Below are 27,970 nucleotides of genomic sequence, written 5' to 3'. Positions count from 1 at the left end.
GTCCACTATATAACAGAGAGCTCACCAAAATTCAAGAATCTGGCCCCTGACCGGCCGTGGGCTGTGGCCATTCATCTGACGCTTTCTGGCCCATCCCGTATGACTTTGTACCCGGTAGAAGGGCTTAACAGTCCTCCTACTAAAGCTCACCAAAAGCGGAGGAACTGGCCCGTACGGGGATCGAACCCGCGACCTTGGCGTTATTAGCACCACGCTCTAACCAACTGAGCTAACCGGCCATATGTGATGTGCTCGGTCTTCTGATGCTTTCCGGCCCTACCCGCCCGAATGTCTACCGAATAAAAGGGATTAAAGGTCCGTTTGCCCACAATTGAAAAGAAAGGGCTGTGCAACCTGTCCAAAAGATAGCAGTGGGTCTTCAGAAAAAAAGAGCCTGGCTCACACAGGGGTTGAGGCTGCGACCTTAATGTAATTAGCATCGCACTCTAAGCTACTTGGGAAGATTAGAGCCAGGTGACTACAGGGCTCGAACCAGAGGCTTTGGCATGATTAGCAGAATGCTCTAACCAACTCAGCTCACTGGTCATGTATTTTGGCAAATCTAACAACACTTTCTGGGCCTTCTTAAATGACTGTCTAGCTGGATAAAAGGGCCGACAGGTCCGACCTAATTCTGATGAGAAAAGCCAGGCAACTACACAGATGGAACTGGAGACTTTGGCATTATTAGCATAATGCTCTAACCAACTGAGCTCGCCGGAAATGAAAGAGTTTTGCAACCTGTCCACTATATAACAGAGAGCTCACCAAAATTCAAGAATCTGGCCCCTGACCGGCCGTGGGCTGTGGCCATTCATCTGACGCTTTCTGGCCCATCCCGTATGACTTTGTACCCGGTAGAAGGGCTTAACAGTCCTCCTACTAAAGCTCACCAAAAGCGGAGGAACTGGCCCGTACGGGGATCGAACCCGCGACCTTGGCGTTATTAGCACCACGCTCTAACCAACTGAGCTAACCGGCCATATGTGATGTGCTCGGTCTTCTGATGCTTTCCGGCCCTACCCGCCCGAATGTCTACCGAATAAAAGGGATTAAAGGTCCGTTTGCCCACAATTGAAAAGAAAGGGCTGTGCAACCTGTCCAAAAGATAGCAGTGGGTCTTCAGAAAAAAAGAGCCTGGCTCACACAGGGGTTGAGGCTGCGACCTTAATGTAATTAGCATCGCACTCTAAGCTACTTGGGAAGATTAGAGCCAGGTGACTACAGGGCTCGAACCAGAGGCTTTGGCATGATTAGCAGAATGCTCTAACCAACTCAGCTCACTGGTCATGTATTTTGGCAAATCTAACAACACTTTCTGGGCCTTCTTAAATGACTGTCTAGCTGGATAAAAGGGCCGACAGGTCCGACCTAATTCTGATGAGAAAAGCCAGGCAACTACACAGATGGAACTGGAGACTTTGGCATTATTAGCATAATGCTCTAACCAACTGAGCTCGCCGGAAATGAAAGAGTTTTGCAACCTGTCCACTATATAACAGAGAGCTCACCAAAATTCAAGAATCTGGCCCCTGACCGGCCGTGGGCTGTGGCCATTCATCTGACGCTTTCTGGCCCATCCCGTATGACTTTGTACCCGGTAGAAGGGCTTAACAGTCCTCCTACTAAAGCTCACCAAAAGCGGAGGAACTGGCCCGTACGGGGATCGAACCCGCGACCTTGGCGTTATTAGCACCACGCTCTAACCAACTGAGCTAACCGGCCATATGTGATGTGCTCGGTCTTCTGATGCTTTCCGGCCCTACCCGCCCGAATGTCTACCGAATAAAAGGGATTAAAGGTCCGTTTGCCCACAATTGAAAAGAAAGGGCTGTGCAACCTGTCCAAAAGATAGCAGTGGGTCTTCAGAAAAAAAGAGCCTGGCTCACACAGGGGTTGAGGCTGCGACCTTAATGTAATTAGCATCGCACTCTAAGCTACTTGGGAAGATTAGAGCCAGGTGACTACAGGGCTCGAACCAGAGGCTTTGGCATGATTAGCAGAATGCTCTAACCAACTCAGCTCACTGGTCATGTATTTTGGCAAATCTAACAACACTTTCTGGGCCTTCTTAAATGACTGTCTAGCTGGATAAAAGGGCCGACAGGTCCGACCTAATTCTGATGAGAAAAGCCAGGCAACTACACAGATGGAACTGGAGACTTTGGCATTATTAGCATAATGCTCTAACCAACTGAGCTCGCCGGAAATGAAAGAGTTTTGCAACCTGTCCACTATATAACAGAGAGCTCACCAAAATTCAAGAATCTGGCCCCTGACCGGCCGTGGGCTGTGGCCATTCATCTGACGCTTTCTGGCCCATCCCGTATGACTTTGTACCCGGTAGAAGGGCTTAACAGTCCTCCTACTAAAGCTCACCAAAAGCGGAGGAACTGGCCCGTACGGGGATCGAACCCGCGACCTTGGCGTTATTAGCACCACGCTCTAACCAACTGAGCTAACCGGCCATATGTGATGTGCTCGGTCTTCTGATGCTTTCCGGCCCTACCCGCCCGAATGTCTACCGAATAAAAGGGATTAAAGGTCCGTTTGCCCACAATTGAAAAGAAAGGGCTGTGCAACCTGTCCAAAAGATAGCAGTGGGTCTTCAGAAAAAAAGAGCCTGGCTCACACAGGGGTTGAGGCTGCGACCTTAATGTAATTAGCATCGCACTCTAAGCTACTTGGGAAGATTAGAGCCAGGTGACTACAGGGCTCGAACCAGAGGCTTTGGCATGATTAGCAGAATGCTCTAACCAACTCAGCTCACTGGTCATGTATTTTGGCAAATCTAACAACACTTTCTGGGCCTTCTTAAATGACTGTCTAGCTGGATAAAAGGGCCGACAGGTCCGACCTAATTCTGATGAGAAAAGCCAGGCAACTACACAGATGGAACGGGAGACTTTGGCATTATTAGCATAATGCTCTAACCAACTGAGCTCGCCGGAAATGAAAGAGTTTTGCAACCTGTCCACTATATAACAGAGAGCTCACCAAAATTCAAGAATCTGGCCCCTGACCGGCCGTGGGCTGTGGCCATTCATCTGACGCTTTCTGGCCCATCCCGTATGACTTTGTACCCGGTAGAAGGGCTTAACAGTCCTCCTACTAAAGCTCACCAAAAGCGGAGGAACTGGCCCGTACGGGGATCGAACCCGCGACCTTGGCGTTATTAGCACCACGCTCTAACCAACTGAGCTAACCGGCCATATGTGATGTGCTCGGTCTTCTGATGCTTTCCGGCCCTACCCGCCCGAATGTCTACCGAATAAAAGGGATTAAAGGTCCGTTTGCCCACAATTGAAAAGAAAGGGCTGTGCAACCTGTCCAAAAGATAGCAGTGGGTCTTCAGAAAAAAAGAGCCTGGCTCACACAGGGGTTGAGGCTGCGACCTTAATGTAATTAGCATCGCACTCTAAGCTACTTGGGAAGATTAGAGCCAGGTGACTACAGGGCTCGAACCAGAGGCTTTGGCATGATTAGCAGAATGCTCTAACCAACTCAGCTCACTGGTCATGTATTTTGGCAAATCTAACAACACTTTCTGGGCCTTCTTAAATGACTGTCTAGCTGGATAAAAGGGCCGACAGGTCCGACCTAATTCTGATGAGAAAAGCCAGGCAACTACACAGATGGAACGGGAGACTTTGGCATTATTAGCATAATGCTCTAACCAACTGAGCTCGCCGGAAATGAAAGAGTTTTGCAACCTGTCCACTATATAACAGAGAGCTCACCAAAATTCAAGAATCTGGCCCCTGACCGGCCGTGGGCTGTGGCCATTCATCTGACGCTTTCTGGCCCATCCCGTATGACTTTGTACCCGGTAGAAGGGCTTAACAGTCCTCCTACTAAAGCTCACCAAAAGCGGAGGAACTGGCCCGTACGGGGATCGAACCCGCGACCTTGGCGTTATTAGCACCACGCTCTAACCAACTGAGCTAACCGGCCATATGTGATGTGCTCGGTCTTCTGATGCTTTCCGGCCCTACCCGCCCGAATGTCTACCGAATAAAAGGGATTAAAGGTCCGTTTGCCCACAATTGAAAAGAAAGGGCTGTGCAACCTGTCCAAAAGATAGCAGTGGGTCTTCAGAAAAAAAGAGCCTGGCTCACACAGGGGTTGAGGCTGCGACCTTAATGTAATTAGCATCGCACTCTAAGCTACTTGGGAAGATTAGAGCCAGGTGACTACAGGGCTCGAACCAGAGGCTTTGGCATGATTAGCAGAATGCTCTAACCAACTCAGCTCACTGGTCATGTATTTTGGCAAATCTAACAACACTTTCTGGGCCTTCTTAAATGACTGTCTAGCTGGATAAAAGGGCCGACAGGTCCGACCTAATTCTGATGAGAAAAGCCAGGCAACTACACAGATGGAACGGGAGACTTTGGCATTATTAGCATAATGCTCTAACCAACTGAGCTCGCCGGAAATGAAAGAGTTTTGCAACCTGTCCACTATATAACAGAGAGCTCACCAAAATTCAAGAATCTGGCCCCTGACCGGCCGTGGGCTGTGGCCATTCATCTGACGCTTTCTGGCCCATCCCGTATGACTTTGTACCCGGTAGAAGGGCTTAACAGTCCTCCTACTAAAGCTCACCAAAAGCGGAGGAACTGGCCCGTACGGGGATCGAACCCGCGACCTTGGCGTTATTAGCACCACGCTCTAACCAACTGAGCTAACCGGCCATATGTGATGTGCTCGGTCTTCTGATGCTTTCCGGCCCTACCCGCCCGAATGTCTACCGAATAAAAGGGATTAAAGGTCCGTTTGCCCACAATTGAAAAGAAAGGGCTGTGCAACCTGTCCAAAAGATAGCAGTGGGTCTTCAGAAAAAAAGAGCCTGGCTCACACAGGGGTTGAGGCTGCGACCTTAATGTAATTAGCATCGCACTCTAAGCTACTTGGGAAGATTAGAGCCAGGTGACTACAGGGCTCGAACCAGAGGCTTTGGCATGATTAGCAGAATGCTCTAACCAACTCAGCTCACTGGTCATGTATTTTGGCAAATCTAACAACACTTTCTGGGCCTTCTTAAATGACTGTCTAGCTGGATAAAAGGGCCGACAGGTCCGACCTAATTCTGATGAGAAAAGCCAGGCAACTACACAGATGGAACGGGAGACTTTGGCATTATTAGCATAATGCTCTAACCAACTGAGCTCGCCGGAAATGAAAGAGTTTTGCAACCTGTCCACTATATAACAGAGAGCTCACCAAAATTCAAGAATCTGGCCCCTGACCGGCCGTGGGCTGTGGCCATTCATCTGACGCTTTCTGGCCCATCCCGTATGACTTTGTACCCGGTAGAAGGGCTTAACAGTCCTCCTACTAAAGCTCACCAAAAGCGGAGGAACTGGCCCGTACGGGGATCGAACCCGCGACCTTGGCGTTATTAGCACCACGCTCTAACCAACTGAGCTAACCGGCCATATGTGATGTGCTCGGTCTTCTGATGCTTTCCGGCCCTACCCGCCCGAATGTCTACCGAATAAAAGGGATTAAAGGTCCGTTTGCCCACAATTGAAAAGAAAGGGCTGTGCAACCTGTCCAAAAGATAGCAGTGGGTCTTCAGAAAAAAAGAGCCTGGCTCACACAGGGGTTGAGGCTGCGACCTTAATGTAATTAGCATCGCACTCTAAGCTACTTGGGAAGATTAGAGCCAGGTGACTACAGGGCTCGAACCAGAGGCTTTGGCATGATTAGCAGAATGCTCTAACCAACTCAGCTCACTGGTCATGTATTTTGGCAAATCTAACAACACTTTCTGGGCCTTCTTAAATGACTGTCTAGCTGGATAAAAGGGCCGACAGGTCCGACCTAATTCTGATGAGAAAAGCCAGGCAACTACACAGATGGAACGGGAGACTTTGGCATTATTAGCATAATGCTCTAACCAACTGAGCTCGCCGGAAATGAAAGAGTTTTGCAACCTGTCCACTATATAACAGAGAGCTCACCAAAATTCAAGAATCTGGCCCCTGACCGGCCGTGGGCTGTGGCCATTCATCTGACGCTTTCTGGCCCATCCCGTATGACTTTGTACCCGGTAGAAGGGCTTAACAGTCCTCCTACTAAAGCTCACCAAAAGCGGAGGAACTGGCCCGTACGGGGATCGAACCCGCGACCTTGGCGTTATTAGCACCACGCTCTAACCAACTGAGCTAACCGGCCATATGTGATGTGCTCGGTCTTCTGATGCTTTCCGGCCCTACCCGCCCGAATGTCTACCGAATAAAAGGGATTAAAGGTCCGTTTGCCCACAATTGAAAAGAAAGGGCTGTGCAACCTGTCCAAAAGATAGCAGTGGGTCTTCAGAAAAAAAGAGCCTGGCTCACACAGGGGTTGAGGCTGCGACCTTAATGTAATTAGCATCGCACTCTAAGCTACTTGGGAAGATTAGAGCCAGGTGACTACAGGGCTCGAACCAGAGGCTTTGGCATGATTAGCAGAATGCTCTAACCAACTCAGCTCACTGGTCATGTATTTTGGCAAATCTAACAACACTTTCTGGGCCTTCTTAAATGACTGTCTAGCTGGATAAAAGGGCCGACAGGTCCGACCTAATTCTGATGAGAAAAGCCAGGCAACTACACAGATGGAACGGGAGACTTTGGCATTATTAGCATAATGCTCTAACCAACTGAGCTCGCCGGAAATGAAAGAGTTTTGCAACCTGTCCACTATATAACAGAGAGCTCACCAAAATTCAAGAATCTGGCCCCTGACCGGCCGTGGGCTGTGGCCATTCATCTGACGCTTTCTGGCCCATCCCGTATGACTTTGTACCCGGTAGAAGGGCTTAACAGTCCTCCTACTAAAGCTCACCAAAAGCGGAGGAACTGGCCCGTACGGGGATCGAACCCGCGACCTTGGCGTTATTAGCACCACGCTCTAACCAACTGAGCTAACCGGCCATATGTGATGTGCTCGGTCTTCTGATGCTTTCCGGCCCTACCCGCCCGAATGTCTACCGAATAAAAGGGATTAAAGGTCCGTTTGCCCACAATTGAAAAGAAAGGGCTGTGCAACCTGTCCAAAAGATAGCAGTGGGTCTTCAGAAAAAAAGAGCCTGGCTCACACAGGGGTTGAGGCTGCGACCTTAATGTAATTAGCATCGCACTCTAAGCTACTTGGGAAGATTAGAGCCAGGTGACTACAGGGCTCGAACCAGAGGCTTTGGCATGATTAGCAGAATGCTCTAACCAACTCAGCTCACTGGTCATGTATTTTGGCAAATCTAACAACACTTTCTGGGCCTTCTTAAATGACTGTCTAGCTGGATAAAAGGGCCGACAGGTCCGACCTAATTCTGATGAGAAAAGCCAGGCAACTACACAGATGGAACGGGAGACTTTGGCATTATTAGCATAATGCTCTAACCAACTGAGCTCGCCGGAAATGAAAGAGTTTTGCAACCTGTCCACTATATAACAGAGAGCTCACCAAAATTCAAGAATCTGGCCCCTGACCGGCCGTGGGCTGTGGCCATTCATCTGACGCTTTCTGGCCCATCCCGTATGACTTTGTACCCGGTAGAAGGGCTTAACAGTCCTCCTACTAAAGCTCACCAAAAGCGGAGGAACTGGCCCGTACGGGGATCGAACCCGCGACCTTGGCGTTATTAGCACCACGCTCTAACCAACTGAGCTAACCGGCCATATGTGATGTGCTCGGTCTTCTGATGCTTTCCGGCCCTACCCGCCCGAATGTCTACCGAATAAAAGGGATTAAAGGTCCGTTTGCCCACAATTGAAAAGAAAGGGCTGTGCAACCTGTCCAAAAGATAGCAGTGGGTCTTCAGAAAAAAAGAGCCTGGCTCACACAGGGGTTGAGGCTGCGACCTTAATGTAATTAGCATCGCACTCTAAGCTACTTGGGAAGATTAGAGCCAGGTGACTACAGGGCTCGAACCAGAGGCTTTGGCATGATTAGCAGAATGCTCTAACCAACTCAGCTCACTGGTCATGTATTTTGGCAAATCTAACAACACTTTCTGGGCCTTCTTAAATGACTGTCTAGCTGGATAAAAGGGCCGACAGGTCCGACCTAATTCTGATGAGAAAAGCCAGGCAACTACACAGATGGAACGGGAGACTTTGGCATTATTAGCATAATGCTCTAACCAACTGAGCTCGCCGGAAATGAAAGAGTTTTGCAACCTGTCCACTATATAACAGAGAGCTCACCAAAATTCAAGAATCTGGCCCCTGACCGGCCGTGGGCTGTGGCCATTCATCTGACGCTTTCTGGCCCATCCCGTATGACTTTGTACCCGGTAGAAGGGCTTAACAGTCCTCCTACTAAAGCTCACCAAAAGCGGAGGAACTGGCCCGTACGGGGATCGAACCCGCGACCTTGGCGTTATTAGCACCACGCTCTAACCAACTGAGCTAACCGGCCATATGTGATGTGCTCGGTCTTCTGATGCTTTCCGGCCCTACCCGCCCGAATGTCTACCGAATAAAAGGGATTAAAGGTCCGTTTGCCCACAATTGAAAAGAAAGGGCTGTGCAACCTGTCCAAAAGATAGCAGTGGGTCTTCAGAAAAAAAGAGCCTGGCTCACACAGGGGTTGAGGCTGCGACCTTAATGTAATTAGCATCGCACTCTAAGCTACTTGGGAAGATTAGAGCCAGGTGACTACAGGGCTCGAACCAGAGGCTTTGGCATGATTAGCAGAATGCTCTAACCAACTCAGCTCACTGGTCATGTATTTTGGCAAATCTAACAACACTTTCTGGGCCTTCTTAAATGACTGTCTAGCTGGATAAAAGGGCCGACAGGTCCGACCTAATTCTGATGAGAAAAGCCAGGCAACTACACAGATGGAACGGGAGACTTTGGCATTATTAGCATAATGCTCTAACCAACTGAGCTCGCCGGAAATGAAAGAGTTTTGCAACCTGTCCACTATATAACAGAGAGCTCACCAAAATTCAAGAATCTGGCCCCTGACCGGCCGTGGGCTGTGGCCATTCATCTGACGCTTTCTGGCCCATCCCGTATGACTTTGTACCCGGTAGAAGGGCTTAACAGTCCTCCTACTAAAGCTCACCAAAAGCGGAGGAACTGGCCCGTACGGGGATCGAACCCGCGACCTTGGCGTTATTAGCACCACGCTCTAACCAACTGAGCTAACCGGCCATATGTGATGTGCTCGGTCTTCTGATGCTTTCCGGCCCTACCCGCCCGAATGTCTACCGAATAAAAGGGATTAAAGGTCCGTTTGCCCACAATTGAAAAGAAAGGGCTGTGCAACCTGTCCAAAAGATAGCAGTGGGTCTTCAGAAAAAAAGAGCCTGGCTCACACAGGGGTTGAGGCTGCGACCTTAATGTAATTAGCATCGCACTCTAAGCTACTTGGGAAGATTAGAGCCAGGTGACTACAGGGCTCGAACCAGAGGCTTTGGCATGATTAGCAGAATGCTCTAACCAACTCAGCTCACTGGTCATGTATTTTGGCAAATCTAACAACACTTTCTGGGCCTTCTTAAATGACTGTCTAGCTGGATAAAAGGGCCGACAGGTCCGACCTAATTCTGATGAGAAAAGCCAGGCAACTACACAGATGGAACGGGAGACTTTGGCATTATTAGCATAATGCTCTAACCAACTGAGCTCGCCGGAAATGAAAGAGTTTTGCAACCTGTCCACTATATAACAGAGAGCTCACCAAAATTCAAGAATCTGGCCCCTGACCGGCCGTGGGCTGTGGCCATTCATCTGACGCTTTCTGGCCCATCCCGTATGACTTTGTACCCGGTAGAAGGGCTTAACAGTCCTCCTACTAAAGCTCACCAAAAGCGGAGGAACTGGCCCGTACGGGGATCGAACCCGCGACCTTGGCGTTATTAGCACCACGCTCTAACCAACTGAGCTAACCGGCCATATGTGATGTGCTCGGTCTTCTGATGCTTTCCGGCCCTACCCGCCCGAATGTCTACCGAATAAAAGGGATTAAAGGTCCGTTTGCCCACAATTGAAAAGAAAGGGCTGTGCAACCTGTCCAAAAGATAGCAGTGGGTCTTCAGAAAAAAAGAGCCTGGCTCACACAGGGGTTGAGGCTGCGACCTTAATGTAATTAGCATCGCACTCTAAGCTACTTGGGAAGATTAGAGCCAGGTGACTACAGGGCTCGAACCAGAGGCTTTGGCATGATTAGCAGAATGCTCTAACCAACTCAGCTCACTGGTCATGTATTTTGGCAAATCTAACAACACTTTCTGGGCCTTCTTAAATGACTGTCTAGCTGGATAAAAGGGCCGACAGGTCCGACCTAATTCTGATGAGAAAAGCCAGGCAACTACACAGATGGAACGGGAGACTTTGGCATTATTAGCATAATGCTCTAACCAACTGAGCTCGCCGGAAATGAAAGAGTTTTGCAACCTGTCCACTATATAACAGAGAGCTCACCAAAATTCAAGAATCTGGCCCCTGACCGGCCGTGGGCTGTGGCCATTCATCTGACGCTTTCTGGCCCATCCCGTATGACTTTGTACCCGGTAGAAGGGCTTAACAGTCCTCCTACTAAAGCTCACCAAAAGCGGAGGAACTGGCCCGTACGGGGATCGAACCCGCGACCTTGGCGTTATTAGCACCACGCTCTAACCAACTGAGCTAACCGGCCATATGTGATGTGCTCGGTCTTCTGATGCTTTCCGGCCCTACCCGCCCGAATGTCTACCGAATAAAAGGGATTAAAGGTCCGTTTGCCCACAATTGAAAAGAAAGGGCTGTGCAACCTGTCCAAAAGATAGCAGTGGGTCTTCAGAAAAAAAGAGCCTGGCTCACACAGGGGTTGAGGCTGCGACCTTAATGTAATTAGCATCGCACTCTAAGCTACTTGGGAAGATTAGAGCCAGGTGACTACAGGGCTCGAACCAGAGGCTTTGGCATGATTAGCAGAATGCTCTAACCAACTCAGCTCACTGGTCATGTATTTTGGCAAATCTAACAACACTTTCTGGGCCTTCTTAAATGACTGTCTAGCTGGATAAAAGGGCCGACAGGTCCGACCTAATTCTGATGAGAAAAGCCAGGCAACTACACAGATGGAACGGGAGACTTTGGCATTATTAGCATAATGCTCTAACCAACTGAGCTCGCCGGAAATGAAAGAGTTTTGCAACCTGTCCACTATATAACAGAGAGCTCACCAAAATTCAAGAATCTGGCCCCTGACCGGCCGTGGGCTGTGGCCATTCATCTGACGCTTTCTGGCCCATCCCGTATGACTTTGTACCCGGTAGAAGGGCTTAACAGTCCTCCTACTAAAGCTCACCAAAAGCGGAGGAACTGGCCCGTACGGGGATCGAACCCGCGACCTTGGCGTTATTAGCACCACGCTCTAACCAACTGAGCTAACCGGCCATATGTGATGTGCTCGGTCTTCTGATGCTTTCCGGCCCTACCCGCCCGAATGTCTACCGAATAAAAGGGATTAAAGGTCCGTTTGCCCACAATTGAAAAGAAAGGGCTGTGCAACCTGTCCAAAAGATAGCAGTGGGTCTTCAGAAAAAAAGAGCCTGGCTCACACAGGGGTTGAGGCTGCGACCTTAATTTAATTAGCATCGCACTCTAAGCTACTTGGGAAGATTAGAGCCAGGTGACTACAGGGCTCGAACCAGAGGCTTTGGCATGATTAGCAGAATGCTCTAACCAACTCAGCTCACTGGTCATGTATTTTGGCAAATCTAACAACACTTTCTGGGCCTTCTTAAATGACTGTCTAGCTGGATAAAAGGGCCGACAGGTCCGACCTAATTCTGATGAGAAAAGCCAGGCAACTACACAGATGGAACGGGAGACTTTGGCATTATTAGCATAATGCTCTAACCAACTGAGCTCGCCGGAAATGAAAGAGTTTTGCAACCTGTCCACTATATAACAGAGAGCTCACCAAAATTCAAGAATCTGGCCCCTGACCGGCCGTGGGCTGTGGCCATTCATCTGACGCTTTCTGGCCCATCCCGTATGACTTTGTACCCGGTAGAAGGGCTTAACAGTCCTCCTACTAAAGCTCACCAAAAGCGGAGGAACTGGCCCGTACGGGGATCGAACCCGCGACCTTGGTGTTATTAGCACCACGCTCTAACCAACTGAGCTAACCGGCCATATGTGATGTGCTCGGTCTTCTGATGCTTTCCGGCCCTACCCGCCCGAATGTCTACCGAATAAAAGGGATTAAAGGTCCGTTTGCCCACAATTGAAAAGAAAGGGCTGTGCAACCTGTCCAAAAGATAGCAGTGGGTCTTCAGAAAAAAAGAGCCTGGCTCACACAGGGGTTGAGGCTGCGACCTTAATGTAATTAGCATCGCACTCTAAGCTACTTGGGAAGATTAGAGCCAGGTGACTACAGGGCTCGAACCAGAGGCTTTGGCATGATTAGCAGAATGCTCTAACCAACTCAGCTCACTGGTCATGTATTTTGGCAAATCTAACAACACTTTCTGGGCCTTCTTAAATGACTGTCTAGCTGGATAAAAGGGCCGACAGGTCCGACCTAATTCTGATGAGAAAAGCCAGGCAACTACACAGATGGAACTGGAGACTTTGGCATTATTAGCATAATGCTCTAACCAACTGAGCTCGCCGGAAATGAAAGAGTTTTGCAACCTGTCCACTATATAACAGAGAGCTCACCAAAATTCAAGAATCTGGCCCCTGACCGGCCGTGGGCTGTGGCCATTCATCTGACGCTTTCTGGCCCATCCCGTATGACTTTGTACCCGGTAGAAGGGCTTAACAGTCCTCCTACTAAAGCTCACCAAAAGCGGAGGAACTGGCCCGTACGGGGATCGAACCCGCGACCTTGGCGTTATTAGCACCACGCTCTAACCAACTGAGCTAACCGGCCATATGTGATGTGCTCGGTCTTCTGATGCTTTCCGGCCCTACCCGCCCGAATGTCTACCGAATAAAAGGGATTAAAGGTCCGTTTGCCCACAATTGAAAAGAAAGGGCTGTGCAACCTGTCCAAAAGATAGCAGTGGGTCTTCAGAAAAAAAGAGCCTGGCTCACACAGGGGTTGAGGCTGCGACCTTAATTTAATTAGCATCGCACTCTAAGCTACTTGGGAAGATTAGAGCCAGGTGACTACAGGGCTCGAACCAGAGGCTTTGGCATGATTAGCAGAATGCTCTAACCAACTCAGCTCACTGGTCATGTATTTTGGCAAATCTAACAACACTTTCTGGGCCTTCTTAAATGACTGTCTAGCTGGATAAAAGGGCCGACAGGTCCGACCTAATTCTGATGAGAAAAGCCAGGCAACTACACAGATGGAACTGGAGACTTTGGCATTATTAGCATAATGCTCTAACCAACTGAGCTCGCCGGAAATGAAAGAGTTTTGCAACCTGTCCACTATATAACAGAGAGCTCACCAAAATTCAAGAATCTGGCCCCTGACCGGCCGTGGGCTGTGGCCATTCATCTGACGCTTTCTGGCCCATCCCGTATGACTTTGTACCCGGTAGAAGGGCTTAACAGTCCTCCTACTAAAGCTCACCAAAAGCGGAGGAACTGGCCCGTACGGGGATCGAACCCGCGACCTTGGCGTTATTAGCACCACGCTCTAACCAACTGAGCTAACCGGCCATATGTGATGTGCTCGGTCTTCTGATGCTTTCCGGCCCTACCCGCCCGAATGTCTACCGAATAAAAGGGATTAAAGGTCCGTTTGCCCACAATTGAAAAGAAAGGGCTGTGCAACCTGTCCAAAAGATAGCAGTGGGTCTTCAGAAAAAAAGAGCCTGGCTCACACAGGGGTTGAGGCTGCGACCTTAATGTAATTAGCATCGCACTCTAAGCTACTTGGGAAGATTAGAGCCAGGTGACTACAGGGCTCGAACCAGAGGCTTTGGCATGATTAACAGAATGCTCTAACCAACTCAGCTCACTGGTCATGTATTTTGGCAAATCTAACAACACTTTCTGGGCCTTCTTAAATGACTGTCTAGCTGGATAAAAGGGCCGACAGGTCCGACCTAATTCTGATGAGAAAAGCCAGGCAACTACACAGATGGAACTGGAGACTTTGGCATTATTAGCATAATGCTCTAACCAACTGAGCTCGCCGGAAATGAAAGAGTTTTGCAACCTGTCCACTATATAACAGAGAGCTCACCAAAATTCAAGAATCTGGCCCCTGACCGGCCGTGGGCTGTGGCCATTCATCTGACGCTTTCTGGCCCATCCCGTATGACTTTGTACCCGGTAGAAGGGCTTAACAGTCCTCCTACTAAAGCTCACCAAAAGCGGAGGAACTGGCCCGTACGGGGATCGAACCCGCGACCTTGGCGTTATTAGCACCACGCTCTAACCAACTGAGCTAACCGGCCATATGTGATGTGCTCGGTCTTCTGATGCTTTCCGGCCCTATCCGCCCGAATGTCTACCGAATAAAAGGGATTAAAGGTCCGTTTGCCCACAATTGAAAAGAAAGGGCTGTGCAACCTGTCCAAAAGATAGCAGTGGGTCTTCAGAAAAAAAGAGCCTGGCTCACACAGGGGTTGAGGCTGCGACCTTAATGTAATTAGCATCGCACTCTAAGCTACTTGGGAAGATTAGAGCCAGGTGACTACAGGGCTCGAACCAGAGGCTTTGGCATGATTAACAGAATGCTCTAACCAACTCAGCTCACTGGTCATGTATTTTGGCAAATCTAACAACACTTTCTGGGCCTTCTTAAATGACTGTCTAGCTGGATAAAAGGGCCGACAGGTCCGACCTAATTCTGATGAGAAAAGCCAGGCAACTACACAGATGGAACTGGAGACTTTGGCATTATTAGCATAATGCTCTAACCAACTGAGCTCGCCGGAAATGAAAGAGTTTTGCAACCTGTCCACTATATAACAGAGAGCTCACCAAAATTCAAGAATCTGGCCCCTGACCGGCCGTGGGCTGTGGCCATTCATCTGACGCTTTCTGGCCCATCCCGTATGACTTTGTACCCGGTAGAAGGGCTTAACAGTCCTCCTACTAAAGCTCACCAAAAGCGGAGGAACTGGCCCGTACGGGGATCGAACCCGCGACCTTGGCATTATTAGCACTACGCTCTAACCAACTGAGCTAACCGGCCATATGTGATGTGCTCGGTCTTCTGATGCTTTCCGGCCCTACCCGCCCGAATGTCTACCGAATAAAAGGGATTAAAGGTCCGTTTGCCCACAATTGAAAAGAAAGGGCTGTGCAACCTGTCCAAAAGATAGCAGTGGGTCTTCAGAAAAAAAGAGCCTGGCTCACACAGGGGTTGAGGCTGCGACCTTAATGTAATTAGCTTCGCACTCTAAGCTACTTGGGAAGATTAGAGCCAGGTGACTACAGGGCTCGAACCAGAGGCTTTGGCATGATTAGCAGAATGCTCTAACCAACTCAGCTCACTGGTCATGTATTTTGGCAAATCTAACAACACTTTCTGGGCCTTCTTAAATGACTGTCTAGCTGGATAAAAGGGCCGACAGGTCCGACCTAATTCTGATGAGAAAAGCCAGGCAACTACACAGATGGAACTGGAGACTTTGGCATTATTAGCATAATGCTCTAACCAACTGAGCTCGCCGGAAATGAAAGAGTTTTGCAACCTGTCCACTATATAACAGAGAGCTCACCAAAATTCAAGAATCTGGCCCCTGACCGGCCGTGGGCTGTGGCCATTCATCTGACGCTTTCTGGCCCATCCCGTATGACTTTGTACCCGGTAGAAGGGCTTAACAGTCCTCCTACTAAAGCTCACCAAAAGCGGAGGAACTGGCCCGTACGGGGATCGAACCCGCGACCTTGGCGTTATTAGCACCACGCTCTAACCAACTGAGCTAACCGGCCATATGTGATGTGCTCGGTCTTCTGATGCTTTCCGGCCCTACCCGCCCGAATGTCTACCGAATAAAAGGGATTAAAGGATCGTTTGCCCACAATTGAAAAGAAAGGGCTGTGCAACCTGTCCAAAAGATAGCAGTGGGTCTTCAGAAAAAAAGAGCCTGGCTCACACAGGGGTTGAGGCTGCGACCTTAATGTAATTAGCATCGCACTCTAAGCTACTTGGGAAGATTAGAGCCAGGTGACTACAGGGCTCGAACCAGAGGCTTTGGCATGATTAGCAGAATGCTCTAACCAACTCAGCTCACTGGTCATGTATTTTGGCAAATCTAACAACACTTTCTGGGCCTTCTTAAATGACTGTCTAGCTGGATAAAAGGGCCGACAGGTCCGACCTAATTCTGATGAGAAAAGCCAGGCAACTACACAGATGGAACGGGAGACTTTGGCATTATTAGCATAATGCTCTAACCAACTGAGCTCGCCGGAAATGAAAGAGTTTTGCAACCTGTCCACTATATAACAGAGAGCTCACCAAAATTCAAGAATCTGGCCCCTGACCGGCCGTGGGCTGTGGCCATTCATCTGACGCTTTCTGGCCCATCCCGTATGACTTTGTACCCGGTAGAAGGGCTTAACAGTCCTCCTACTAAAGCTCACCAAAAGCAGAGGAACTGGCCCGTACGGGGATCGAACCCGCGACCTTGGCGTTATTAGCACCACGCTCTAACCAACTGAGCTAACCGGCCATATGTGATGTGCTCGGTCTTCTGATGCTTTCCGGCCCTACCCGCCCGAATGTCTACCGAATAAAAGGGATTAAAGGTCCGTTTGCCCACAATTGAAAAGAAAGGGCTGTGCAACCTGTCCAAAAGATAGCAGTGGGTCTTCAGAAAAAAAGAGCCTGGCTCACACAGGGGTTGAGGCTGCGACCTTAATGTAATTAGCATCGCACTCTAAGCTACTTGGGAAGATTAGAGCCAGGTGACTACAGGGCTCGAACCAGAGGCTTTGGCATGATTAGCAGAATGCTCTAACCAACTCAGCTCACTGGTCATGTATTTTGGCAAATCTAACAACACTTTCTGGGCCTTCTTAAATGACTGTCTAGCTGGATAAAAGGGCCGACAGGTCCGACCTAATTCTGATGAGAAAAGCCAGGCAACTACACAGATGGAACTGGAGACTTTGGCATTATTAGCATAATGCTCTAACCAACTGAGCTCGCCGGAAATGAAAGAGTTTTGCAACCTGTCCACTATATAACAGAGAGCTCACCAAAATTCAAGAATCTGGCCCCTGACCGGCCGTGGGCTGTGGCCATTCATCTGACGCTTTCTGGCCCATCCCGTATGACTTTGTACCCGGTAGAAGGGCTTAACAGTCCTCCTACTAAAGCTCACCAAAAGCGGAGGAACTGGCCCGTACGGGGATCGAACCCGCGACCTTGGCGTTATTAGCACCACGCTCTAACCAACTGAGCTAACCGGCCATATGTGATGTGCTCGGTCTTCTGATGCTTTCCGGCCCTACCCGCCCGAATGTCTACCGAATAAAAGGGATTAAAGGTCCGTTTGCCCACAATTGAAAAGAAAGGGCTGTGCAACCTGTCCAAAAGATAGCAGTGGGTCTTCAGAAAAAAAGAGCCTGGCTCACACAGGGGTTGAGGCTGCGACCTTAATGTAATTAGCATCGCACTCTAAGCTACTTGGGAAGATTAGAGCCAGGTGACTACAGGGCTCGAACCAGAGGCTTTGGCATGATTAGCAGAATGCTCTAACCAACTCAGCTCACTGGTCATGTATTTTGGCAAATCTAACAACACTTTCTGGGCCTTCTTAAATGACTGTCTAGCTGGATAAAAGGGCCGACAGGTCCGACCTAATTCTGATGAGAAAAGCCAGGCAACTACACAGATGGAACGGGAGACTTTGGCATTATTAGCATAATGCTCTAACCAACTGAGCTCGCCGGAAATGAAAGAGTTTTGCAACCTGTCCACTATATAACAGAGAGCTCACCAAAATTCAAGAATCTGGCCCCTGACCGGCCGTGGGCTGTGGCCATTCATCTGACGCTTTCTGGCCCATCCCGTATGACTTTGTACCCGGTAGAAGGGCTTAACAGTCCTCCTACTAAAGCTCACCAAAAGCAGAGGAACTGGCCCGTACGGGGATCGAACCCGCGACCTTGGCGTTATTAGCACCACGCTCTAACCAACTGAGCTAACCGGCCATATGTGATGGGCTCGGTCTTCTGATGCTTTCCGGCCCTACCCGCCCGAATGTCTACCGAATAAAAGGGATTAAAGGTCCGTTTGCCCACAATTGAAAAGAAAGGGCTGTGCAACCTGTCCAAAAGATAGCAGTGGGTCTTCAGAAAAAAAGAGCCTGGCTCACACAGGGGTTGAGGCTGCGACCTTAATGTAATTAGCATCGCACTCTAAGCTACTTGGGAAGATTAGAGCCAGGTGACTACAGGGCTCGAACCAGAGGCTTTGGCATGATTAGCAGAATGCTCTAACCAACTCAGCTCACTGGTCATGTATTTTGGCAAATCTAACAACACTTTCTGGGCCTTCTTAAATGACTGTCTAGCTGGATAAAAGGGCCGACAGGTCCGACCTAATTCTGATGAGAAAAGCCAGGCAACTACACAGATGGAACTGGAGACTTTGGCATTATTAGCATAATGCTCTAACCAACTGAGCTCGCCGGAAATGAAAGAGTTTTGCAACCTGTCCACTATATAACAGAGAGCTCACCAAAATTCAAGAATCTGGCCCCTGACCGGCCGTGGGCTGTGGCCATTCATCTGACGCTTTCTGGCCCATCCCGTATGACTTTGTACCCGGTAGAAGGGCTTAACAGTCCTCCTACTAAAGCTCACCAAAAGCGGAGGAACTGGCCCGTACGGGGATCGAACCCGCGACCTTGGCGTTATTAGCACCACGCTCTAACCAACTGAGCTAACCGGCCATATGTGATGTGCTCGGTCTTCTGATGCTTTCCGGCCCTACCCGCCCGAATGTCTACCGAATAAAAGGGATTAAAGGTCCGTTTGCCCACAATTGAAAAGAAAGGGCTGTGCAACCTGTCCAAAAGATAGCAGTGGGTCTTCAGAAAAAAAGAGCCTGGCTCACACAGGGGTTGAGGCTGCGACCTTAATGTAATTAGCATCGCACTCTAAGCTACTTGGGAAGATTAGAGCCAGGTGACTACAGGGCTCGAACCAGAGGCTTTGGCATGATTAGCAGAATGCTCTAACCAACTCAGCTCACTGGTCATGTATTTTGGCAAATCTAACAACACTTTCTGGGCCTTCTTAAATGACTGTCTAGCTGGATAAAAGGGCCGACAGGTCCGACCTAATTCTGATGAGAAAAGCCAGGCAACTACACAGATGGAACGGGAGACTTTGGCATTATTAGCATAATGCTCTAACCAACTGAGCTCGCCGGAAATGAAAGAGTTTTGCAACCTGTCCACTATATAACAGAGAGCTCACCAAAATTCAAGAATCTGGCCCCTGACCGGCCGTGGGCTGTGGCCATTCATCTGACGCTTTCTGGCCCATCCCGTATGACTTTGTACCCGGTAGAAGGGCTTAACAGTCCTCCTACTAAAGCTCACCAAAAGCAGAGGAACTGGCCCGTACGGGGATCGAACCCGCGACCTTGGCGTTATTAGCACCACGCTCTAACCAACTGAGCTAACCGGCCATATGTGATGTGCTCGGTCTTCTGATGCTTTCCGGCCCTACCCGTCCGAATGTCTACCGAATAAAAGGGATTAAAGGTCCGTTTGCCCACAATTGAAAAGAAAGGGCTGTGCAACCTGTCCAAATGATAGCAGTGGGTCTTCAGAAAAAAAGAGCCTGGCTCACACAGGGGTTGAGGCTGCGACCTTAATGTAATTAGCATCGCACTCTAAGCTACTTGGGAAGATTAGAGCCAGGTGACTACAGGGCTCGAACCAGAGGCTTTGGCATGATTAGCAGAATGCTCTAACCAACTCAGCTCACTGGTCATGTATTTTGGCAAATCTAACAACACTTTCTGGGCCTTCTTAAATGACTGTCTAGCTGGATAAAAGGGCCGACAGGTCCGACCTAATTCTGATGAGAAAAGCCAGGCAACTACACAGATGGAACTGGAGACTTTGGCATTATTAGCATAATGCTCTAACCAACTGAGCTCGCCGGAAATGAAAGAGTTTTGCAACCTGTCCACTATATAACAGAGAGCTCACCAAAATTCAAGAATCTGGCCCCTGACCGGCCGTGGGCTGTGGCCATTCATCTGACGCTTTCTGGCCCATCCCGTATGACTTTGTACCCGGTAGAAGGGCTTAACAGTCCTCCTACTAAAGCTCACCAAAAGCGGAGGAACTGGCCCATACGGGGATCGAACCCGCGACCTTGGCGTTATTAGCACCACGCTCTAACCAACTGAGCTAACCGGCCATATGTGATGTGCTCGGTCTTCTGATGCTTTCCGGCCCTACCCGCCCGAATGTCTACCGAATAAAAGGGATTAAAGGTCCGTTTGCCCACAATTGAAAAGAAAGGGCTGTGCAACCTGTCCAAAAGATAGCAGTGGGTCTTCAGAAAAAAAGAGCCTGGCTCACACAGGGGTTGAGGCTGCGACCTTAATGTAATTAGCATCGCACTCTAAGCTACTTGGGAAGATTAGAGCCAGGTGACTACAGGGCTCGAACCAGAGGCTTTGGCATGATTAGCAGAATGCTCTAACCAACTCAGCTCACTGGTCATGTATTTTGGCAAATCTAACAACACTTTCTGGGCCTTCTTAAATGACTGTCTAGCTGGATAAAAGGGCCGACAGGTCCGACCTAATTCTGATGAGAAAAGCCAGGCAACTACACAGATGGAACGGGAGACTTTGGCATTATTAGCATAATTCTCTAACCAACTGAGCTCGCCGGAAATGAAAGAGTTTTGCAACCTGTCCAATATATAACAGAGAGCTCACCAAAATTCAAGAATCTGGCCCCTGACCGGCCGTGGGCTGTGGCCATTCATCTGACGCTTTCTGGCCCATCCCGTATGACTTTGTACCCGGTAGAAGGGCTTAACAGTCCTCCTACTAAAGCTCACCAAAAGCGGAGGAACTGGCCCGTACGGGGATCGAACCCGCGACCTTGGCGTTATTAGCACCACGCTCTAACCAACTGAGCTAACCGGCCATATGTGATGTGCTCGGTCTTCTGATGCTTTCCGGCCCTACCCGCCCGAATGTCTACCGAATAAAAGGGATTAAAGGTCCGTTTGCCCACAATTGAAAAGAAAGGGCTGTGCAACCTGTCCAAAAGATAGCAGTGGGTCTTCAGAAAAAAAGAGCCTGGCTCACACAGGGGTTGAGGCTGCGACCTTAATGTAATTAGCATCGCACTCTAAGCTACTTGGGAAGATTAGAGCCAGGTGACTACAGGGCTCGAACCAGAGGCTTTGGCATGATTAGCAGAATGCTCTAACCAACTCAGCTCACTGGTCATGTATTTTGGCAAATCTAACAACACTTTCTGGGCCTTCTTAAATGACTGTCTAGCTGGATAAAAGGGCCGACAGGTCCGACCTAATTCTGATGAGAAAAGCCAGGCAACTACACAGATGGAACTGGAGACTTTGGCATTATTAGCATAATGCTCTAACCAACTGAGCTCGCCGGAAATGAAAGAGTTTTGCAACCTGTCCACTATATAACAGAGAGCTCACCAAAATTCAAGAATCTGGCCCCTGACCGGCCGTGGGCTGTGGCCATTCATCTGACGCTTTCTGGCCCATCCCGTATGACTTTGTACCCGGTAGAAGGGCTTAACAGTCCTCCTACTAAAGCTCACCAAAAGCGGAGGAACTGGCCCGTACGGGGATCGAACCCGCGACCTTGGCGTTATTAGCACCACGCTCTAACCAACTGAGCTAACCGGCCATATGTGATGTGCTCGGTCTTCTGATGCTTTCCGGCCCTACCCGCCCGAATGTCTACCGAATAAAAGGGATTAAAGGTCCGTTTGCCCACAATTGAAAAGAAAGGGCTGTGCAACCTGTCCAAAAGATAGCAGTGGGTCTTCAGAAAAAAAGAGCCTGGCTCACACAGGGGTTGAGGCTGCGACCTTAATGTAATTAGCATCGCACTCTAAGCTACTTGGGAAGATTAGAGCCAGGTGACTACAGGGCTCGAACCAGAGGCTTTGGCATGATTAGCAGAATGCTCTAACCAACTCAGCTCACTGGTCATGTATTTTGGCAAATCTAACAACACTTTCTGGGCCTTCTTAAATGACTGTCTAGCTGGATAAAAGGGCCGACAGGTCCGACCTAATTCTGATGAGAAAAGCCAGGCAACTACACAGATGGAACTGGAGACTTTGGCATTATTAGCATAATGCTCTAACCAACTGAGCTCGCCGGAAATGAAAGAGTTTTGCAACCTGTCCACTATATAACAGAGAGCTCACCAAAATTCAAGAATCTGGCCCATGACCGGCCGTGGGCTGTGGCCATTCATCTGACGCTTTCTGGCCCATCCCGTATGACTTTGTACCCGGTAGAAGGGCTTAACAGTCCTCCTACTAAAGCTCACCAAAAGCGGAGGAACTGGCCCGTACGGGGATCGAACCCGCGACCTTGGCGTTATTAGCACCACGCTCTAACCAACTGAGCTAACCGGCCATATGTGATGTGCTCGGTCTTCTGATGCTTTCCGGCCCTACCCGCCCGAATGTCTACCGAATAAAAGGGATTAAAGGTCCGTTTGCCCACAATTGAAAAGAAAGGGCTGTGCAACCTGTCCAAAAGATAGCAGTGGGTCTTCAGAAAAAAAGAGCCTGGCTCACACAGGGGTTGAGGCTGCGACCTTAATGTAATTAGCATCGCACTCTAAGCTACTTGGGAAGATTAGAGCCAGGTGACTACAGGGCTCGAACCAGAGGCTTTGGCATGATTAGCAGAATGCTCTAACCAACTCAGCTCACTGGTCATGTATTTTGGCAAATCTAACAACACTTTCTGGGCCTTCTTAAATGACTGTCTAGCTGGATAAAAGGGCCGACAGGTCCGACCTAATTCTGATGAGAAAAGCCAGGCAACTACACAGATGGAACTGGAGACTTTGGCATTATTAGCATAATGCTCTAACCAACTGAGCTCGCCGGAAATGAAAGAGTTTTGCAACCTGTCCACTATATAACAGAGAGCTCACCAAAATTCAAGAATCTGGCCCATGACCGGCCGTGGGCTGTGGCCATTCATCTGACGCTTTCTGGCCCATCCCGTATGACTTTGTACCCGGTAGAAGGGCTTAACAGTCCTCCTACTAAAGCTCACCAAAAGCGGAGGAACTGGCCCGTACGGGGATCGAACCCGCGACCTTGGCGTTATTAGCACCACGCTCTAACCAACTGAGCTAACCGGCCATATGTGATGTGCTCGGTCTTCTGATGCTTTCCGGCCCTACCCGCCCGAATGTCTACCGAATAAAAGGGATTAAAGGTCCGTTTGCCCACAATTGAAAAGAAAGGGCTGTGCAACCTGTCCAAAAGATAGCAGTGGGTCTTCAGAAAAAAAGAGCCTGGCTCACACAGGGGTTGAGGCTGCGACCTTAATGTAATTAGCATCGCACTCTAAGCTACTTGGGAAGATTAGAGCCAGGTGACTACAGGGCTCGAACCAGAGGCTTTGGCATGATTAGCAGAATGCTCTAACCAACTCAGCTCACTGGTCATGTATTTTGGCAAATCTAACAACACTTTCTGGGCCTTCTTAAATGACTGTCTAGCTGGATAAAAGGGCCGACAGGTCCGACCTAATTCTGATGAGAAAAGCCAGGCAACTACACAGATGGAACGGGAGACTTTGGCATTATTAGCATAATGCTCTAACCAACTGAGCTCGCCGGAAATGAAAGAGTTTTGCAACCTGTCCACTATATAACAGAGAGCTCACCAAAATTCAAGAATCTGGCCCCTGACCGGCCGTGGGCTGTGGCCATTCATCTGACGCTTTCTGGCCCATCCCGTATGACTTTGTACCCGGTAGAAGGGCTTAACAGTCCTCCTACTAAAGCTCACCAAAAGCGGAGGAACTGGCCCGTACGGGGATCGAACCCGCGACCTTGGCGTTATTAGCACCACGCTCTAACCAACTGAGCTAACCGGCCATATGTGATGTGCTCGGTCTTCTGATGCTTTCCGGCCCTACCCGCCCGAATGTCTACCGAATAAAAGGGATTAAAGGTCCGTTTGCCCACAATTGAAAAGAAAGGGCTGTGCAACCTGTCCAAAAGATAGCAGTGGGTCTTCAGAAAAAAAGAGCCTGGCTCACACAGGGGTTGAGGCTGCGACCTTAATGTAATTAGCATCGCACTCTAAGCTACTTGGGAAGATTAGAGCCAGGTGACTACAGGGCTCGAACCAGAGGCTTTGGCATGATTAGCAGAATGCTCTAACCAACTCAGCTCACTGGTCATGTATTTTGGCAAATCTAACAACACTTTCTGGGCCTTCTTAAATGACTGTCTAGCTGGATAAAAGGGCCGACAGGTCCGACCTAATTCTGATGAGAAAAGCCAGGCAACTACACAGATGGAACGGGAGACTTTGGCATTATTAGCATAATGCTCTAACCAACTGAGCTCGCCGGAAATGAAAGAGTTTTGCAACCTGTCCACTATATAACAGAGAGCTCACCAAAATTCAAGAATCTGGCCCCTGACCGGCCGTGGGCTGTGGCCATTCATCTGACGCTTTCTGGCCCATCCCGTATGACTTTGTACCCGGTAGAAGGGCTTAACAGTCCTCCTACTAAAGCTCACCAAAAGCGGAGGAACTGGCCCGTACGGGGATCGAACCCGCGACCTTGGCGTTATTAGCACCACGCTCTAACCAACTGAGCTAACCGGCCATATGTGATGGGCTCGGTCTTCTGATGCTTTCCGGCCCTACCCGCCCGAATGTCTACCGAATAAAAGGGATTAAAGGTCCGTTTGCCCACAATTGAAAAGAAAGGGCTGTGCAACCTGTCCAAAAGATAGCAGTGGGTCTTCAGAAAAAAAGAGCCTGGCTCACACAGGGGTTGAGGCTGCGACCTTAATGTAATTAGCATCGCACTCTAAGCTACTTGGGAAGATTAGAGCCAGGTGACTACAGGGCTCGAACCAGAGGCTTTGGCATGATTAGCAGAATGCTCTAACCAACTCAGCTCACTGGTCATGTATTTTGGCAAATCTAACAACACTTTCTGGGCCTTCTTAAATGACTGTCTAGCTGGATAAAAGGGCCGACAGGTCCGACCTAATTCTGATGAGAAAAGCCAGGCAACTACACAGATGGAACGGGAGACTTTGGCATTATTAGCATAATGCTCTAACCAACTGAGCTCGCCGGAAATGAAAGAGTTTTGCAACCTGTCCACTATATAACAGAGAGCTCACCAAAATTCAAGAATCTGGCCCCTGACCGGCCGTGGGCTGTGGCCATTCATCTGACCCTTTCTGGCCCATCCCGTATGACTTTGTACCCGGTAGAAGGGCTTAACAGTCCTCCTACTAAAGCTCACCAAAAGCGGAGGAACTGGCCCGTACGGGGATCGAACCCGCGACCTTGGCGTTATTAGCACCACGCTCTAACCAACTGAGCTAACCGGCCATACGTGATGTGCTCGGTCTTCTGATGCTTTCCGGCCCTACCCGCCCGAATGTCTACCGAATAAAAGGGATTAAAGGTCCGTTTGCCCACAATTGAAAAGAAAGGGCTGTGCAACCTGTCCAAAAGATAGCAGTGGGTCTTCAGAAAAAAAGAGCCTGGCTCACACAGGGGTTGAGGCTGCGACCTTAATGTAATTAGCATCGCACTCTAAGCTACTTGGGAAGATTAGAGCCAGGTGACTACAGGGCTCGAACCAGAGGCTTTGGCATGATTAGCAGAATGCTCTAACCAACTCAGCTCACTGGTCATGTATTTTGGCAAATCTAACAACACTTTCTGGGCCTTCTTAAATGACTGTCTAGCCGGATAAAAGGGCCGACAGGTCCGACCTAATTCTGATGAGAAAAGCCAGGCAACTACACAGATGGAACTGGAGACTTTGGCATTATTAGCATAATGCTCTAACCAACTGAGCTCGCCGGAAATGAAAGAGTTTTGCAACCTGTCCACTATATAACAGAGAGCTCACCAAAATTCAAGAATCTGGCCCCTGACCGGCCGTGGGCTGTGGCCATTCATCTGACGCTTTCTGGCCCATCCCGTATGACTTTGTACCCGGTAGAAGGGCTTAACAGTCCTCCTACTAAAGCTCACCAAAAGCGGAGGAACTGGCCCGTACGGGGATCGAACCCGCGACCTTGGCGTTATTAGCACCACGCTCTAACCAACTGAGCTAACCGGCCATATGTGATGTGCTCGGTCTTCTGATGCTTTCCGGCCCTACCCGCCCGAATGTCTACCGAATAAAAGGGATTAAAGGTCCGTTTGCCCACAATTGAAAAGAAAGGGCTGTGCAACCTGTCCAAAAGATAGCAGTGGGTCTTCAGAAAAAAAGAGCCTGGCTCACACAGGGGTTGAGGCTGCGACCTTAATGTAATTAGCATCGCACTCTAAGCTACTTGGGAAGATTAGAGCCAGGTGACTACAGGGCTCGAACCAGAGGCTTTGGCATGATTAGCAGAATGCTCTAACCAACTCAGCTCACTGGTCATGTATTTTGGCAAATCTAACAACACTTTCTGGGCCTTCTTAAATGACTGTCTAGCTGGATAAAAGGGCCGACAGGTCCGACCTAATTCTGATGAGAAAAGCCAGGCAACTACACAGATGGAACGGGAGACTTTGGCATTATTAGCATAATGCTCTAACCAACTGAGCTCGCCGGAAATGAAAGAGTTTTGCAACCTGTCCACTATATAACAGAGAGCTCACCAAAATTCAAGAATCTGGCCCCTGACCGGCCGTGGGCTGTGGCCATTCATCTGACGCTTTCTGGCCCATCCCGTATGACTTTGTACCCGGTAGAAGGGCTTAACAGTCCTCCTACTAAAGCTCACCAAAAGCGGAGGAACTGGCCCGTACGGGGATCGAACCCGCGACCTTGGCGTTATTAGCACCACGTTCTAACCAACTGAGCTAACCGGCCATATGTGATGTGCTCGGTCTTCTGATGCTTTCCGGCCCTACCCGCCCGAATGTCTACCGAATAAAAGGGATTAAAGGTCCGTTTGCCCACAATTGAAAAGAAAGGGCTGTGCAACCTGTCCAAAAGATAGCAGTGGGTCTTCAGAAAAAAAGAGCCTGGCTCACACAGGGGTTGAGGCTGCGACCTTAATGTAATTAGCATCGCACTCTAAGCTACTTGGGAAGATTAGAGCCAGGTGACTACAGGGCTCGAACCAGAGGCTTTGGCATGATTAGCAGAATGCTCTAACCAACTCAGCTCACTGGTCATGTATTTTGGCAAATCTAACAACACTTTCTGGGCCTTCTTAAATGACTGTCTAGCTGGATAAAAGGGCCGACAGGTCCGACCTAATTCTGATGAGAAAAGCCAGGCAACTACACAGATGGAACGGGAGACTTTGGCATTATTAGCATAATGCTCTAACCAACTGAGCTCGCCGGAAATGAAAGAGTTTTGCAACCTGTCCACTATATAACAGAGAGCTCACCAAAATTCAAGAATCTGGCCCCTGACCGGCCGTGGGCTGTGGCCATTCATCTGACGCTTTCTGGCCCATCCCGTATGACTTTGTACCCGGTAGAAGGGCTTAACAGTCCTCCTACTAAAGCTCACCAAAAGCGGAGGAACTGGCCCGTACGGGGATCGAACCCGCGACCTTGGCGTTATTAGCACCACGCTCTAACCAACTGAGCTAACCGGCCATATGTGATGGGCTCGGTCTTCTGATGCTTTCCGGCCCTACCCGCCCGAATGTCTACCGAATAAAAGGGATTAAAGGTCCGTTTGCCCACAATTGAAAAGAAAGGGCTGTGCAACCTGTCCAAAAGATAGCAGTGGGTCTTCAGAAAAAAAGAGCCTGGCTCACACAGGGGTTGAGGCTGCGACCTTAATGTAATTAGCATCGCACTCTAAGCTACTTGGGAAGATTAGAGCCAGGTGAC

The 27,970-nt window shown here is 49.3% G+C and overlaps 12 non-coding genes across 12 annotated transcripts; all 12 read right to left on the bottom strand.

Annotated features, from left to right (window-relative positions):
- Positions 1–165: 165 nt before the first annotated feature.
- On the bottom strand, positions 166–239 carry TRNAI-AAU (transfer RNA isoleucine (anticodon AAU)). Its single transcript has one exon. It is a non-coding gene; the product is annotated as a tRNA-Ile (tRNA).
- Positions 240–908: 669 nt separating this feature from the next.
- TRNAI-AAU (transfer RNA isoleucine (anticodon AAU)) lies at positions 909–982 on the bottom strand. The gene has a single exon. It is a non-coding gene; the product is annotated as a tRNA-Ile (tRNA).
- Positions 983–1,651: 669 nt separating this feature from the next.
- Positions 1,652–1,725, bottom strand: TRNAI-AAU (transfer RNA isoleucine (anticodon AAU)). Its single transcript has one exon. It is a non-coding gene; the product is annotated as a tRNA-Ile (tRNA).
- Positions 1,726–2,394: 669 nt separating this feature from the next.
- Positions 2,395–2,468, bottom strand: TRNAI-AAU (transfer RNA isoleucine (anticodon AAU)). Its single transcript has one exon. It is a non-coding gene; the product is annotated as a tRNA-Ile (tRNA).
- Positions 2,469–3,137: 669 nt separating this feature from the next.
- On the bottom strand, positions 3,138–3,211 carry TRNAI-AAU (transfer RNA isoleucine (anticodon AAU)). The gene has a single exon. It is a non-coding gene; the product is annotated as a tRNA-Ile (tRNA).
- Positions 3,212–3,880: 669 nt separating this feature from the next.
- TRNAI-AAU (transfer RNA isoleucine (anticodon AAU)) lies at positions 3,881–3,954 on the bottom strand. Its single transcript has one exon. It is a non-coding gene; the product is annotated as a tRNA-Ile (tRNA).
- Positions 3,955–4,623: 669 nt separating this feature from the next.
- TRNAI-AAU (transfer RNA isoleucine (anticodon AAU)) lies at positions 4,624–4,697 on the bottom strand. Its single transcript has one exon. It is a non-coding gene; the product is annotated as a tRNA-Ile (tRNA).
- Positions 4,698–5,366: 669 nt separating this feature from the next.
- On the bottom strand, positions 5,367–5,440 carry TRNAI-AAU (transfer RNA isoleucine (anticodon AAU)). The gene has a single exon. It is a non-coding gene; the product is annotated as a tRNA-Ile (tRNA).
- Positions 5,441–6,109: 669 nt separating this feature from the next.
- Positions 6,110–6,183, bottom strand: TRNAI-AAU (transfer RNA isoleucine (anticodon AAU)). Its single transcript has one exon. It is a non-coding gene; the product is annotated as a tRNA-Ile (tRNA).
- A 669-nt stretch (positions 6,184–6,852) lies between these two features.
- TRNAI-AAU (transfer RNA isoleucine (anticodon AAU)) lies at positions 6,853–6,926 on the bottom strand. The gene has a single exon. It is a non-coding gene; the product is annotated as a tRNA-Ile (tRNA).
- A 669-nt stretch (positions 6,927–7,595) lies between these two features.
- TRNAI-AAU (transfer RNA isoleucine (anticodon AAU)) lies at positions 7,596–7,669 on the bottom strand. The gene has a single exon. It is a non-coding gene; the product is annotated as a tRNA-Ile (tRNA).
- Positions 7,670–8,338: 669 nt separating this feature from the next.
- Positions 8,339–8,412, bottom strand: TRNAI-AAU (transfer RNA isoleucine (anticodon AAU)). The gene has a single exon. It is a non-coding gene; the product is annotated as a tRNA-Ile (tRNA).
- Between the last annotated feature and the right edge of the window lie 19,558 nt (positions 8,413–27,970).

Source organism: Engystomops pustulosus, chromosome 4 (genome assembly GCF_040894005.1).
Source record: "Engystomops pustulosus chromosome 4, aEngPut4.maternal, whole genome shotgun sequence".
Classification (NCBI taxonomy): domain Eukaryota; kingdom Metazoa; phylum Chordata; class Amphibia; order Anura; family Leptodactylidae; genus Engystomops; species Engystomops pustulosus.
This window is presented reverse-complemented; position numbering and strand designations above follow the sequence as displayed.